We start from the raw sequence: 15,996 nt of genomic DNA on the forward strand, positions 1-15,996 counted from the left end.
CCCCCCTCCCCAAGGAACCTTCCCCTGGATGGTTCTATCTTAGTTTACAGAATGTGGTCTGGAGAGGACCTTGGGTTCTGGGGCGTTCTCATCCCTAACTACGAAGCTTCTAAGATGTTTAGTCTTCTAGCTTGACAAGTAAGTCTAAGAATGTGGGCAAAAAACACTAAGAATACAGAAGTTATCAAAAGGTATATAAAAGGGGTATAAGAGAAAAGGCAAAAAATCATCATGGCATCAATGGAAGCTCTCTTTCCCCTGATCAGCTGCCAGGCGAAGTCTCCAAGGGGACAGGGTTGCCAGCATCTGTACAGCCCCTATAAGAATCCTTCACCTCATGTGTAACATATGTTGAGGCATAAATAAAAATAGATTGGTCCCCCTCACCACCCTGTGATTCAACATTGTTCATAATGATAGGGGTAGGAGAAAAGAGGAAGACACACACAGAGAGAGAGAGAGAGAGAGAGAGAGAGAGGAAAAAGGGTAGGGGTATTTAGCAATTTGGATTTCTTAACATATTTAATATTGTGTAACAACAGAACTATACAATTCACATATAAATTCAATATTCTGCATACTCATTTTGGAAGCCTGCTGGACTTGTGTGCTAAGTTCTTTATTCTGACTTCACACTCGAGTCCAGCATGCTGTTCCACCCCCAAAACATAACAATAACAGCAATAATAAATGCTATTAACACAGTATACAGTTATCCTGTAATACAAACACACTGGTTCTCGGTCCTTTCAGAGCTGAGAATACAACTATAACATCAGAATGAGGTAATAATTTACCTGAAATTATTTCCACCCCTACTAACAGGTTCTCGGTCCTTTCAGAGCTGAGAATACAACTATAACATCAGAATGAGGTAATAATTTACCTGAAATTATTTCCACCCCTACTAACACAAACTGTTTTCTTTCTGATCTCCTAAAGGGTTCAATATAATCAACCTGCCAAGCCTCCCATAGTCCTTGTCCTTCTCTTAGATGTAGTGCAGGCTCCTCTGAGGGGTGTCTCTCAAGATGGACTCAATATTCCTCACAGGCTGGAATGCATGTCTTGCAATTCTTTCTTGTAACATGCCAGCCTTGGGCCTGAGCCTCTAAGTACAAGTCTTTTGCCCCAGTGTGACTTGGTTTCACATGCAGCCACTCCAGGGGGTGTTCCCAGTTGTCAGTTACTGCCTCCTGGTTTATTGGAATAAGTCTGGTCAGTTCATCTATTCTGTCATTCCATTTGGCCACTGGATCATCCTCTGTTTGGTGAGTGACTATCCATACTACTGCAAAGTCACCTTTCTTAGCAAATGCTAAGAAGTTTTGCCACTTCTCTTCCTGCCAAACCAGGAATCCCATTTACCTCCCACTTGTTTTGTTCCCAGAACGGAAGTTATTCAGTACAGCCCTTAAAGACAGCAAAGGAATTAGTATAGATGAAGACAGGAGAAAGGGACAGGCATTAATGCTTGAAAATACTTCATACAGCCACCAATTCTCCAACCTGGGCACTGTCTTTGCCTTCAATGACAAGCTGTTGCTCAGTATTGGTCTGTAAGGCGACTGCTTGGTATTTCCACGCCTTGCCTTCTTGCTTAACTCATGCATCGGTGAACTATGCATTTTGTAAGTGTGGGGAGACGGGTGGTGTAATTTTTATTACGAGAGGGAGAGGCTTGCCACTCTCCTGATCTGAGGTGCTCCATTTCTGAATAGTTAGCAATTTAGTGGTCCCTTCTGTCACTTAGAAGATGTCACAGTAATGTTTTATATGTGCATACCACCTCCTAACTGAAGCTCTTTGGGCCACTTTGTCAGGGGGGAGGTGTTCCTGTTAAAACTGACCTTATCACTGTAAATGATTCCATCGGCACCTGAATGCAAATCAAACTTCTGCCAGAAGAAATAAAACATCCTCTTTGGAAACAGTAAGTACTCCAACAACATTGGAACAAACATACTTTAACAAACACACTGCACCACCAGAGTGGTCTCCATAAGGAGTACCCTATTTTAATTAATACAGTTCCCCTGTCTACCCCAAGATTTTTCACTGGGTCCTGCTTCATACACATAAGAATTTGAGGGAGGTAAAGGCTGAGTATCTCCCCTGGAATTCCTCCAGCAACAGTTTCTCTCTGTGTTTTGCTGCAGCTAGCAAAGCCCTAAGGGGGTCATTTTTGATCCTAAATTTCCTAATCCAGCCTCCAGCACCACTTCCACCTAAGCTGGGTGAGGTCTTCAGTTTCCTTGTACGGGATTTCTCTGGTACACTCTCATCCCTGCTCAGATCTGTTAAGGGAGGTGCATCTGGCCTTACGTTATACTTCTCTGCACGTGGTTTCTTGGACATCCTGTCTGGCCACTCTGACGCTACCTGTTCTAGTTGGTTTGTGGAGAGATCATCCATTAGCCTTTTTGGGATTCCCTTCTGCCAACCTTGTGACCAAACTGCCTGTCTCGTGAGTGGATGCTTCCACCCACCCTGGTTGGAATAGGAGGAAATCCTGGGTGAAATTCTTTGACTAAACTGAGCATGTCTCACTCTACAAGTTCCTGGTTTGCTGACCACTGGCTTTACTGGAGTGTACTTTCACCCAAATTTAATGAATTCCTGGGCTACCTCTCCCCAAGTCCACACTTTGCCTCCCTGGGCAGTGGTATCTCCTGCAGGGAAGGAGGTGGTACTGTCCAGGGCGGCAGCAACCCTCACAAGTGAGGCCAAAGTCCATATTTTCCCTTGTAATTGGGTTGCCATTGGTTTCAGAGAATCAGGAAGCCCTCTTTTTAACAGGGTCATCCAGTCAGCATCTACTCTCACCATCATAGGTGATTCTTGTGAAAGGGTTAGCTTACACTCATACATCATTTGAATGCATGCTGCCTTCTGAATACTTTCTACTAATTCATCTGTGGTGCTTTCTATGGTTACAGGGTCGCCTCTCTCCAAGGGGTTTAAATTTCCAGTCCAGAAGGCTGCTCTCTGGCTTAGGGACCATGGGGCTTGGCAGTCCCCAGTAGTAAAGAAAACTCTGGGACGCCAGTACCCTTTAGCTTCCTTTTTGCTAAGAAGGATTTGGTCTCCCCCACTCAAAGAAACTATCCAAACAAATTCTGTTTCAGATTCCTGGGGGTGGCAGCTAAAGTCCTTCTTTAACTTAGCTAATTCACTAGCGGTAAAACATACCTCTTTGACTGTAACAACAGGGGTTTGATTCTGATAATTTTCCTACAAAAATTCAGTTTTCATTAGCAGGCAGAGACAGACCATGCCATCAGACTGGCTATCTCATCCGGCTCTTTTCCAGGTTCTGTGAGAGAGACTGCTCAGCTTGTGACATCACCCAGGTGCGCCCCAGCAGCAGCCCGCACCCCGGGCTCCTGGACCAGCTCCTTTTGAAACATTTGTATCAAACTGCTGCTCTGATTTCTTTTCTAACTGTCCCTCTAGGTTTGCTACCTGGGACTGATCTTGTGTTCGTAGAGATCTAATTACAGCCATTTCCCAACGGTTCCAGGCTGCTTGCTCTGGTAGGGTTGAAGCCAGTGCCACCCCTAACACAGCACAGACACCTGCTTTTCCTTCCCTCGGTTTAGATTTTGCTTTCAATCACAAAGCTGTGATACAATCTATCATGCTTTGCACTCTGTGCCAGTGTTCTGCAGCCCACTCCAATCCAGACACAGATTGATCCCCCTCACACCTGCCAGTGACCCCAGTTCTAATTCACCTGCTGTGTAGCTTGTTAATGCTACATAATGCAGTATTTTTAAATTGAAATATTATGTGATACTAAATTAAATGCCTCAGAGAAATCAAAGTATCTAATATTGACACAGGTGTCTTTATCAACCAGACCTTGAATTCTGCTGAAAACAAAGCAAAAGCTGACTTTTCTGAGAAGAAGCTCAATAGTGACAATCACAATTATATTTTTATTTTGTAATTCTTATTTAACAGACTCACAGAGTAACCATTTCTTTATTCTACCTTGGGTTAGCATCTGGCTAATGTTTAGAGCTCCATTGACTCTTTCTTTTTAACCAGCAATACTATCTTGTCTGTCCTTAGTATCTTTTGTCAGCTTTCTAAAGAGCATAGATGAATACCAGAGCAAGAGTGGGTTCCTCAATTCCTTACTGTCTCACTTGATACATTAGTAGAATCATAATATGGTTTGGGTTGAAAGGGTCCTTAAATTCTTCTCTTTCCAACACCCCTGGTATGGGCAAGGACACCTTCTACTAGACCAGGTGGCTCAAAGCCCCATACAGCCTGGACTTGTACATTGCCCAGGAAGGAACATCCCCAGCTTCTCTGGGCAACTTGGGCCAGTGCCTCATCACCATATATTCCCAACTTTCATGATGTTCTATGCCAAGCATGCTGTCCTCCTCTTGGACTTTATGGCACATACCATAGCCCTGTAAAAAGCCACACTTAATAGGGAAGGGGAGGTTACCCACAGGACCAAATAAGACCAATAATTTGCTAAAACTTCTAAAGCCAATTCCTACAGAGTAGGTAGAGCTGACCCTTCCACCCAGGAACTGGTTTCAAAGGAATGGATGGATTTGTTCATGTGACTTATCATCTGGGCTGCAGTAACAGCTCAAGTATGGAAAACTTCCTTTTAATCTCTGAAAGGATCCTTTCACACTCCCAACATACATACCTTGGCTCTGCTGCCAAAAGCAGTGCCAGACTTGTGTGGGTCTCCCACAAGATTGGGGGTTATTGTTTTTCTCCATTTCATTCCAAGAGCACTAAGGTGTTCATTCCAACTTTTCTCAAAGAAGAACATCAGAATTTTAAAGCCCTGTACAAATGAAAATTACTATTCTCCTGACACTTAGAACCATTTTCAGCTTCTTTCTGACTTAGTTGCCTGCTAAAGTTTTAAAAACATTAAAGCTCTGCTTCCAGCCTGTAAGTTATTTTGAAATTCAAATCCTGTGACTTTTGAAGTAGAATTGTTTCACAGCTGTCAGGAAATACGGAGAGGCAGAGTTGTTTCTCCCAATTCACACAACAACTTAGCACCTTGCCAAGAACAAATATTTATTTATGGGTCAGATCATGAATAGGGTTTTTTTTTTCAGACACTTAACACACATACAAGTAGCCATATTTTATAGAAAGGATGTTTAACCTGAAGATGGACTACAGAAAAATGGAGTGCTTCAAAATCTGATCAACAATAAAATTGTTCATATAATGCAGCTTCATAGAGACCAGTGCAATATCCATGTTTAAAGCTGCTATTAGAGTAAAAATATCCTGATGCTTTCTTTGGATCCTTTATGAATTTAAGATGAAGAAAAAGAGAAACTCAAGCAGAGGAAGACAGAGTTCAGACATTTATGCAAAAGGAAGAATCAGATTTCAGTGTTCAGTTTGTCTCAGGTACACTTCAGGGAAACGCATGACATAAATATGCATGTATTTGTGCAAATAGGCATAAATTTCATGCACCATTTTACACCACAGCTTTCATTTTGAAATGTGGGAGAAAAAGACAAATATCTCTTCACTGGTCTCTTTTTCTACGCTACCACACAAGGTATTTGCTTTTAAAAGTTTTTTGATTCTCAAGAAACTGCAATATCCTAATTTAACTGTGCTATTGGGAGCTATAAAAAAACTCATTTTGACAGCCAGCTTGGTAGCTTTACACCCTACCTCTGAGTAGCGAGAAGTTCAGGTCTCCACTGTCTATGACAGCTCTCACACACACCTGCTTCTAGGCCCATCATGGCAAGAAACAAGGTCTGAGGTGAGAGCTCTCTCCTATTATAAAAAATTATGTTCTGTAGTTTGTAACGGAACTGATGCCTGTAGCAGTGGAACCACCCTGAGCAGGAGAAGACAGCACAGAGTCAGGTGGACACTTCCATTGTACAAACGAACTAGTCGGTCAGCCAAAGGAAATTTCCATCAGAGGAAGACACAAGTAGCATGTGTCATGATACCATGGCATGTACCAGCACAGCTTTACAGCTTCTTTTTCCCCATCAGGAAGTTAAGAAGCAAACTAGGTTCTGAAAGCAGCCTTGGCCACCTCACCACCCCATTGTTGCATAAGCAGTGGGAATATAAGCAATGTGGACATTCCTGTCCCATGCATGGCTGGGTTGGATGGGGCTTTGAGCAACCTGATCTGGTGGAAGGTATCCTCGCCCATGGCAGACAGTTGGAATGAGATGGTCCGTAAGATCCCTTCCAACCCAAACCATTCTGTGATTCTGTGATCTGCTTAGGGCACCTAGGTATGCTAAGCAAAAAGTCTGGGGACAGTGGAAGATTTCAGTCTAAACCTCACCTGTTTGTTTAAGTGAGTCAATGAGACAACTTGTGGCAGTGCAAGTGACTCCAGCCACTCTGTCTCCTGAGGAGAACTTAGACAGCCAGCTGTGGTGGTCAGCAACCCAAGTTTAGCATGTAACTTTACAGTCATGGTGAGAACCCATGATTCCCTAGTTCTGCCTTGTGCATGTTTTCTCCCAACTGATTAATGTTTTCCCCTCCCTGTTTTATGTATGAAGTTACGTATATTGATTTCCCTTCTTTAATAAGTTCTAGAAAGTTCTTTGTTCCTCAATGTCCTATTGGGTCCTTCCCTAAGTCCCTCCTATGTAATGTTTCCATTGGTTTCCTTGCTGTCAACCCCATCTACTTGTCTTTACCCCATTGGCTGAGACCCCTTTCCCCGCCTATCTTGTACTCAGTATAAGATCCCTGGACCCTCCTACCAATTTGCCTCTTCGTCCCTGTCATTTCACCAGAATAAACCTGCATGGAAGACATATGGAGAGTCCCCTCTCTTTCTTCTTTGCCTTTGCCTGCGTGCCTGCTTAACAGCAACAGGAAGATACAGCTCCTTTTGGGTGAGGAGCTCTACCCCTTTTTCATTGTGTGTTGGGCTCCCAGTGGCTGCATAACCCCTTAACAACTCAGGTGTTAGAGAACTGGATTACAAATAATTAAATCCTCTTTCTTGTATATGAAATACCATTGTACATACACATTTCTGGTTTGGAAAAACTACTTCAGTGTCTACTGTATATGGGTTCAGGCTTAAAAATTACTGTATTGTGCTGAATGGAAATTTTAAAATTTTTTAATCTTGCAAATATTGTAATATTTCAACTGTTCTACTTTGTCTCCACTCCAGTTCCGAGTCCAAGACCAGACTTTTGCTATTCTAAATGCCTATGTGTTCTCTCAAATCTTCCCCTTTCCATGTGTGTCAATCTATAATTCAATCTTTGAACTGAGTAACTCTACGTCCTGAAAGTTTAATTGGACATTAACTGATGAGTCTTGGGGGAATAATGGGCTCTGATTGCAGTTTTATCTAGAGGATCTGCTGAACACCTTCCACAGCCGTCAATATCTTACAGCAATTGCCAAGTATTTCTACTGTATGTTCTAAAATTAACAATGACAGGCACTATAAACTGATTTTCTCTGCTTTTCAGCAAAATAATTCTTATTCTTTACCATGGGTATAACATCACCGTGATGCTCAAAATATACATTAATTTGCAAGACATTCCCCATATCTCCTTCTCACCACTCTGTGTGAGATCAAATTATGAAATTTACAGAAGGCATATAAAGCAAGGAAATAAATAGTAAAAATATTTATCTTCTGACATTTATTCTCTGACATTTGGTCTAAATCACCCCAGTTTCTTCCATTTTCTCAATTCATAAAAATGATAATAATAATTTCTGAAAATCTTAACGATTACTATATCTGCAGTTGAAATGCTAGCCAGTCTAAAATCTACTAACCTTGTGTCTTGGGGTGATTTTATGATAGTACTGTATTCCCCTATCATCTGCTTATTGCCCAGAAATGGGTTCCTCAGCTTTAAGCTGGGTTCTGAAGAGGGGGGAGAAAAGACGGGCGAATTCTTCAGCGTGGTTTGTGTTCAAGGACTCACACACGCTCCCCCGCATTCTCACCGCTGCAGAGCCAAGGGAGCACCTTCCTGCTTTTAGCCAGCCTGTTAGCTGAGGCAAGAAATTTTCCCAGGACTGCATACCAAAATCCTCTGGAACTTCTTCTTCTTCTTCTGGAACTGTTCGGCCTAGCTGCAATCCGACAACCAGATCATCAGACCCCATGGACTGGCAGGGAAGCTGCGGGGACACAGCATCCTGGCCTTAGGCCTCAGGAGGGGCTGAGCTAGCTACAGACAGAACTCTAGATCCCCCAGCTTTCTCTGCATCAAGGAGGTTTATTATCTAACAGTACTAATTTTTTTTCTTTGCCCTGCCCGCACTCTGCTTATTAAATAATTTTTTTCACTTTCATCCAAGAAATTCCTTTTGTATCGGTGGGGGAGGGAGTGGGGGGGGAGATGTTCCTTCCAGAGAGTTTCCCCCTAAACTTTTCTCAAACTGAGATACATTGAAATGAACACTATCAGACTTTTCAAAAATCTTCTATTATTTTCAGATCACATATGCTATAAGAAAAGGAAGTAACATTTCAGGAAAGTTTGATGATTTATGTTTTATCTGCTGTGTGCACAAAGCCTAATAAAAGCCAGTTAGCCCATTTTTGAAAACTATTCTGAAAATTCTGAAGACAAAATTTTAATTTGTGAGCTATACAGAACTTCCACCAACATTTTCACTAAAAGTAAAATCCAATTTTACTGATAGAAACATAAAAGTGAAAAAAAAAAAAACCAAATATTTCAACCTGCTTTTACCTCTGTAAATGTCAGAGGTTTGGCACAGCTGTAGTTGCATTCTGAAGCTAATTAGAACTTCTCAGATTTTCCTGGAGGTAGCATTTAATAGAGCACTCCTCTGCAGTATCTCTTAGCTTCTAAAACAAACAGCAACTAGAAAAAACAGTTCCAATAGGGATAGAAAGAGCCACCAGAAATCAAGCAGTACATTTTGACCATGAATGTGGGTCATACAAGAAAGTTCATCCCAGTATCATGACCCTTTATGGAGCTATGCCATTAATAAATTGAATTTTTCAGAACATGTAAAGCAGAGACTAATCTTTTTACTTTGCAAACAAATAAAGTTACCTACTTTCTTTGTATATACTGGTTTCAATAACATCTTAAAACATTATTTTTTCATTAGAGACAGAATAGAATTTCAAATATCATAGTTGTATACACTCTGATTTCTTTTCTTACTAGGTTATAAAGCTCTGACTCCTTAACACCTCATCACACATCAGTGCACAATTTTTAACAAGCCTTTCCCAACTAAGTCGTCCAGTCCCTTACCACAACTGCGTAGCTCATAAAGCACAAAATCCACCAGCTCTGCAACTGGTCTAATTTATAAACTAGTTCATATCCTTCCCAGATTCCATATCTGGATCCACATATGCACTTACATCTGAATCAGCAGAACAGCATATAGAGAACATTTTGGCTGTAAATCAAAGACAGATGTAATACAATGGGAATATAATTATTTTCTACTATCTACTGATTCAGCTGTCAGGTTTCCTCATTATCTGTATGTTTTCTGCACTCTTCAAGGTCGGAAAGAGCAAGAGAACATGTAACATGTTCTCACGGAACACAAGGAATATGCAGCATTGTGATTTTGGGGAGAGGATTGGAAGGGTAAAAGGTAGAGAACTTGTGGGTTGAGATAAAGAAAGTTTAACGGGAAAAGCAAAAGCCACACACACAAGCAAAGCAAAGAATTAATTCATGGCTTCCCATGGGCAGACAGGTGTTCAGCCATCTCCAGGAGAGAAGGGCCCCATCACAGAAAGATACCACCATCAGTCTAAATGTCCTCTCCTTCCTCCCCTCAATTTATATACTAAGCATGATGCCATAGGGTCTGGAATAGCCCTTTGGTCCCTTGGGCTCACTTTTACAGACTGTGTTCCCTCCTGTCTTTTCAAGCACCCCCAACTTCGTCACCAGTGTGGCAGCACAAAAAGCAGAAAAGGCCTTGGTTCTGTGCAAGCCCTGCTCAGCAATAACAAAAACATCTCTGTATTATCAACCCTGTGTTCAGCACAAATCCAAAACACAGCCTCATAGCAGCCACTGGGAAGAGCCCAACATTGTTCCAAGACACCGTTCTTAGAAATTGGTTAGAAAATAAGTGTGCAGTCTTAGAACTTTTCTGTAATAGTAAAATTGTGCCACTGCCTCTTTCTCCCCTGGCCTTATTTAAATACCACATCATATTTTTTCTCATTTTAGTTGATTCAGATCTTTTTACTTTTCTCTAAGTCTCACCTGGAAAAGTGAGGCAGGTTTTATTATGATTTATAAAGCTTTAAAAAGATTACAACCTAAAATCAAAAAATCTGATTTGATATTGTTGAACTAAACCTGAAGTAATGTAATCATGCAGAAGTTATGAGATAGGAATGTTATTAAATTCTCTACACTTTCTTCAGTAACTTATTTAATCATAAGAATTTTGGATGGCATGCTTTCTAAACTTCAGGTCTCTTCCAAAAGCTCTAGAATTCAGTTTTTCACACATTGAAATTTCCTTTCTTCTTCAAATTAAGTTTTCTGCAATGTATTATTTTAATAATGGGAAAGTAAATATTACATTTAGTGTGCAACTTTGTTTCATTTAATCTACAAAAAAAAAGGACAACATTTCCAAATCATACTAAACCAGTACTAAATTTTGTGTAGGGAACTTGCCCTGAGATACCTTCTACTGCCCATGGAGTTACAGAATCCACTCTTATTCACACACTCTCATGCCTATATTGCTTTTGAAAGTTTTTCTCAGAAGAATCCTTAACTGTGTACTCTAAAATAAAGCTTGTCAAATAGAATGGATATGAGCAGCAGAACAGGTCTCCTCCAACTGTCAGAACCACTGTAAATAGACCAAGCATGATGGTAAGAAAGTTTATTTTGGAAGTTTGGGGGGGGTGGTAAATAAAGACCAAAAAATTGTAACATTACTGTTTTTTTCTTTGTCTGAGGAAAGCTGATTTCTTCTAATGTCACTATACATCAGTCCTACTGAAGATGTCCTGCAGTTCTTCCACACTTCTACATGGAGTCCAATTTATTTTTCTCAAAAGATGTTTTATTCATGTATTGCTAGAGTGATGCAGTAGCACTGTTTTTTCTCATGCCAGCAACAGAAAATGAGGCTACCTCAAGACCTTGGCATATATCCTACTCTTCAGTCACATCCTAGCTTTTGTGGGAAGAACCCTGGCTATGCAGACTGAAAAATAACTGCTGGTTACTCCAGCAGAATAACTGGATGACAGAGGAAAGATATAGTGACACAAAAACTTGTCATACCTTTGACACAAATATATATTCAAATAACAAGAATAGAGCAGAGGGCTTTATAACATTTACAGGAGTATTTTACAGAGAAGGTATCACTGACACAGCATTTGTCAACTCCAATAAGATGTCAGTAGATAAGATACGTCAGTGCAGATACATGTGCATAGGAGTATTACACGGTCGAGGCACAATCACAGTATAATTGCCAAAATTATATGCCACAGTAAAATTCCCCTTGGATGTTTGAGCCCTGAATCTTGCAGATTCCTTCTTACTCTGGTTAATCACAATTTCCTAACTTGGCTTGTGCTGAGGCCCTTAGCTAACTCTCTACTGACTTTCTTTACTAATGTCTCTAAACATAGTAAACACTAAACCAAAGATTTCCTCAATTTATCACCAACCCAAATACAAAGCTATAATAGTCTGAAACAAGCTTTGTTGGGTTTTGTTTAAATTGCAGAGCAAAAACATTTTGCTCCTGAATACTGGGGGTTTTTTCTTCACTAACCACACTTTTTGCCTGTCAACATCTACTGGCTTTTTCTTCATACTGACAATTTGGCTTAAGCTTTAGAAATAGCAGGTTCTGGAAAACTATAAATGCTGAAGAGTTTTGGAGATGCTCTTGCCTCCTGTGATTACTCATATTTCCAGGGCTTGACATCCTCCTGTCCTGGAAGCTACATTTTCCCTTGGGGCACATTGGTATTTAGATTAGAAGATTTAGATATTAGAAATTCAGCATTTCTCAGCTGAATATTTTATCCTCTTTTCATAGAGCAGTGAGGGTGGACGAAGGCACTTTGGACCTGATAGTAATTTATCTGATAAGGAGCTGCGTGTTACTGCATCTTACAAGCCAGTGGAGTACCCTATTGCTATGGATGCACAGTTCAACTCTTCCCTTTGCTGTCATTATATCATGCAGTACATTTTAAAGGCATATTTTAAAAAACACACTGTGGAACTCAGGCATAGGTTCTGCAATCACAGGCTTTTCTACAAAGACTTATGCATGGTGATATTAACAGGCATTTTCATATTTACTTCAATCAGGTTTGTCTTTAGAGGGAGATGTTTAAATATTTCCTACACTTTTCATCATTGCTTCCAAGCAGACAATACTCTTCTCCTGTGGAATTTTCACAAAGAGATTAGAAGGGGAAATAAAAGGAATTCCAGCAGAGCAAGGTGATACCAACTTTTTAGGATCATCTATATTTTTTCCATAACATTGTATAATATCTTAATTATTTCTGTAAAAGCTTCTGATCTACAAATCCTATAGACATCATCTGAAACAGCTCTGAGCTTTTCCCACCTATGTAGAAGATAGGGTAGAAAACAGAACATTTCCAGCTATGTTAATGAAATCTATCTTTCACCTTTAAGGTTTGTGTAAGTTGACAAAAGAAGGAAGAAATTAATTTTTTTGGGGAGGGGGTGGTTTTGGTTTTTCTTTCCCCTAATTTTGAGCTTTTACTGCAGGGAGACACATTAGTTTCCAATTATTTTTCCTACATTTTTCAAACAGTGGAGGGCTCAAGCTATTCTGCAGCTCAGTAGGCACTTTGCTGGAGTCACACAATTAAAAAGTTTTGATCAGCTCTCTGCCAGGATGTAAAAGATAAGCAGCTCAGTCAGGCAGCCACGGGATCAGCACAGAGACAGGAGTGCATCTGCACCTCTACGATAGTACTTGTGACTGAGAGTCCAAAAAGTCCAGTCCACTCCTGTGTCATGTCCTGAAGCACCTTTCTTCCACCCCAGCTCTGATGGGACAACTGGGACTTAGTTGGCTATTCCCATGGGGTACCTCCAGATGTTTTCATACAGCAGATAACTACAGGTTGTATCAACATACTAGTATAGAAATTCCTCTAAGGTGAGAATTACCATAAAATGGAAGAAATATTGTATCTGTGACTAGTTAATTACAATCTGAGCATGGCCTTGTATTAACCACTTACTACTCTTACACAGTAAAAACTTTATGCCATATATTTGCGTAGTAAATTTCACAGTCACTTAAAAGTAAACTCAGTCCAAAACTGGTAAGGCAAATGTATGGAGTATTTGAATCACAATAATTATATTTTCATAAGTAGAACACACATTCTACCTGATATTTTACTTACCAGATTTCCTGATCTGCACAAGGATTTCAGAAATGAAGATGCATCTGTATGTTCTTTTTACTGACTGTCCCAAGCTCCAGCTTATTGGACTTTAATTAAGAATAAACCAAGACATTTTCCAGTTAGAGTAAAGCATTCTTTTTTTTCCACGCCCCAACTCACACTTATGGTTATCTGGCCTTATAAAGCAGATATCACCTGAAATATAAATATAATATAGATATGTGATCCAGTGTAAAAATATCATGTGTGAAATAGTAAACTACCTTCCCAAAAATTCCATGATGAACTGAGTACAGAATGTGTATATTTCTTTGAACATGAAATCCCTTTTATTGCCTCACATCAAGGGAAAGAAAAGCCTTCCTAGGAGGGAGGGGTTTTGATACAGACAAGAGAAAATAGGTGGGTATTTTACGTGACTAATTGGTTTCATTTAGTTTTGAAATACATTCCTATTTTTATAAAACAAGTGCAAATAATCCTGGTACACAAATAATAAAACATATAGAGTTTAGTAAAACAATATCTTCTTACACAGACATTTTTTAAAGACTAAAAGGTCCAGAAATTCAAATATTCCTCCTCACTGTCTGGGTCTCTGCAGCTACATGCCTCTGCAGCAATACTGAGTTCTAAAGAAACTTAGTGGAAGATTTTCCAAAAGGCAAGGTGCCCAGGACCTACACATCTGTACCAGAATGGCAGGTTTCAGAGCTGCTCATTAATTGCCTGTTTTCTGAGGGCAGGGTTATTAAATACCAAATTGAAATGCTCTTGTAAAGTTACACTGGACCAAACTCATACTATAATTTTTAAACAGGAGAGCAACAACCTTCTGAAAATTACTATATCCTTTGTCCTACCCCCAATGTCACTTATTTTTCACCACAAAGCTTCTATGAAGGTGTATACGAACTCAGCTTGAAGCTGCTGTTGGACTTCTGCATAGCAAGATGCTTCCCACCAATTTGTCCCATGAGGAACTCCACAGACTGGCTTTGAATGTGCTAGGTTCAACTTATCAAATGTACTTGTTTTACTGAAGGTTATTTGTCCCTGCTGTGAATGAATAATGTATAATAAAGTAGATTACAAAAAACTGTTAAAATTAAACCACATATGTCTGTTGTAGACACAGTATTTAAACTGCTGCGCAGATTGGGAATTCTCTAGTGATAGCTGCAGCTTTATTGCCCACTGAAAGCTTTGAAATAGAAACTAAGTCTTTTAAACTGGCAACAATTTTCAAAGGCCCAACAAATTGCTTTTATGATTAATGATTAATTTGAATACTCAGGGGTAAATTCCCCAAGCATTTTGGACTGAAAAAAAAAATCTTATTCTCAATACAGTTGCTCTGTAATGATGTAATTAAAAACTTACCACTTTGCATCCAGGGATATTCATAATTTGGCTCAAAACTGATGTGCAAACACTAAAGAGTTTGCTAGCAATATAATTCCCTAGGAAAACTAGAAGAGTTTGATTGTTTCAGGAAAAAAAAACTGCGGCACATTGAGTACCAAATTACTAAGGTTTACTTAATCATGGATTTCAAATAAGTACATACTGAACAGATTTATTGATTCTCAAAACAGTTATCACTCTTACTCTTTAGCCAAAAAAAGGTCAGAATACATTAAAGGATTGGTTAATAATGTTAGTACAGGAATACTCCTGGGGAATCTTCTTGTCTTTTCAGTACACACATTAACATTTGCTTGGATTATAGTAATAAAGGGAATCAGCCAAGGAAAACTTCCAGTGTCAAAGATGTTTGCCCTGAATGCTCATCATGAATGTGCTCTGTTGAGCCCTTAGACTGCTGCTTTGGCCCCATATAGTATTTTAATTAACATATTTTTCTATTTCAAGTTATTGCCTCAGCTGCAAGTTTCCAAGAGTGCTCCTATGATGCAGATTCTCCTCCCACCTTCCTCTTGGAACAGAGAGGCTGTTACCTCATGGCCTTTGCTGACAGCTCTACAGATTCACCACTAGCAACAAAACAAACAAACAAACAAACAAACAAACAAAAAAAACCAAAGCACAAAAAATCCCCAAGCAGAACACAAACAAACAAAACAAAAAACCCCCACCTTTCTCAGAGTTCAAACATCATCTACCTACTTCACAGTTTACTTGAGGGGTTCCCAGTATTATTGGACAAAGCCCTGACAAAACCACAAAACACCCATCATCACTTACCCTTAAACTTTTAATTGGAAATTTAACTGAAAGCTTGTGACCATTTATTCTGTCTTATTTGAAAATTAAGCACTTGAAGAGCATCATCCTACTCATGGGTCCTACAGATGAAGCAAAGTTTTTTCCAACTCTAAACCAGGCACACACTTTACTAGTACAAAACAAAGGCTTTTCACAGGTGTTCCCTGCTAGGAGACAGTGACAGCAAGCACATGCAGCTGCTTTCTCAGCAGCACTAAACTTCAGCAAACTACAACCATTAAAAACAAGGAGGAACATAAGGAATATTCTGATTCTCAGCCTGAATTTCCACATCTGCTACTTCTTACTGCTATTTCTAGGTTTTGACCAGA

At 39.8% G+C, this 15,996-nt stretch overlaps 1 long non-coding RNA gene across 1 annotated transcript; it reads right to left on the bottom strand.

The window, feature by feature from the left end:
* Positions 1-10,892: 10,892 nt before the first annotated feature.
* LOC138108952 (uncharacterized) lies at positions 10,893-15,787 on the bottom strand. Its single transcript, XR_011150157.1, has 3 exons — positions 15,644-15,787; positions 13,433-13,630; positions 10,893-12,426 (listed from the first exon to the last, which is right to left on the bottom strand). It is a non-coding gene; the product is annotated as an uncharacterized lncRNA (long non-coding RNA).
* Positions 15,788-15,996: the final 209 nt, after the last annotated feature.

The sequence above is a fragment of the Aphelocoma coerulescens genome, chromosome 4 (assembly GCF_041296385.1).
Source record: "Aphelocoma coerulescens isolate FSJ_1873_10779 chromosome 4, UR_Acoe_1.0, whole genome shotgun sequence".
NCBI classification, from domain to species: Eukaryota; Metazoa; Chordata; class Aves; order Passeriformes; family Corvidae; genus Aphelocoma; species Aphelocoma coerulescens.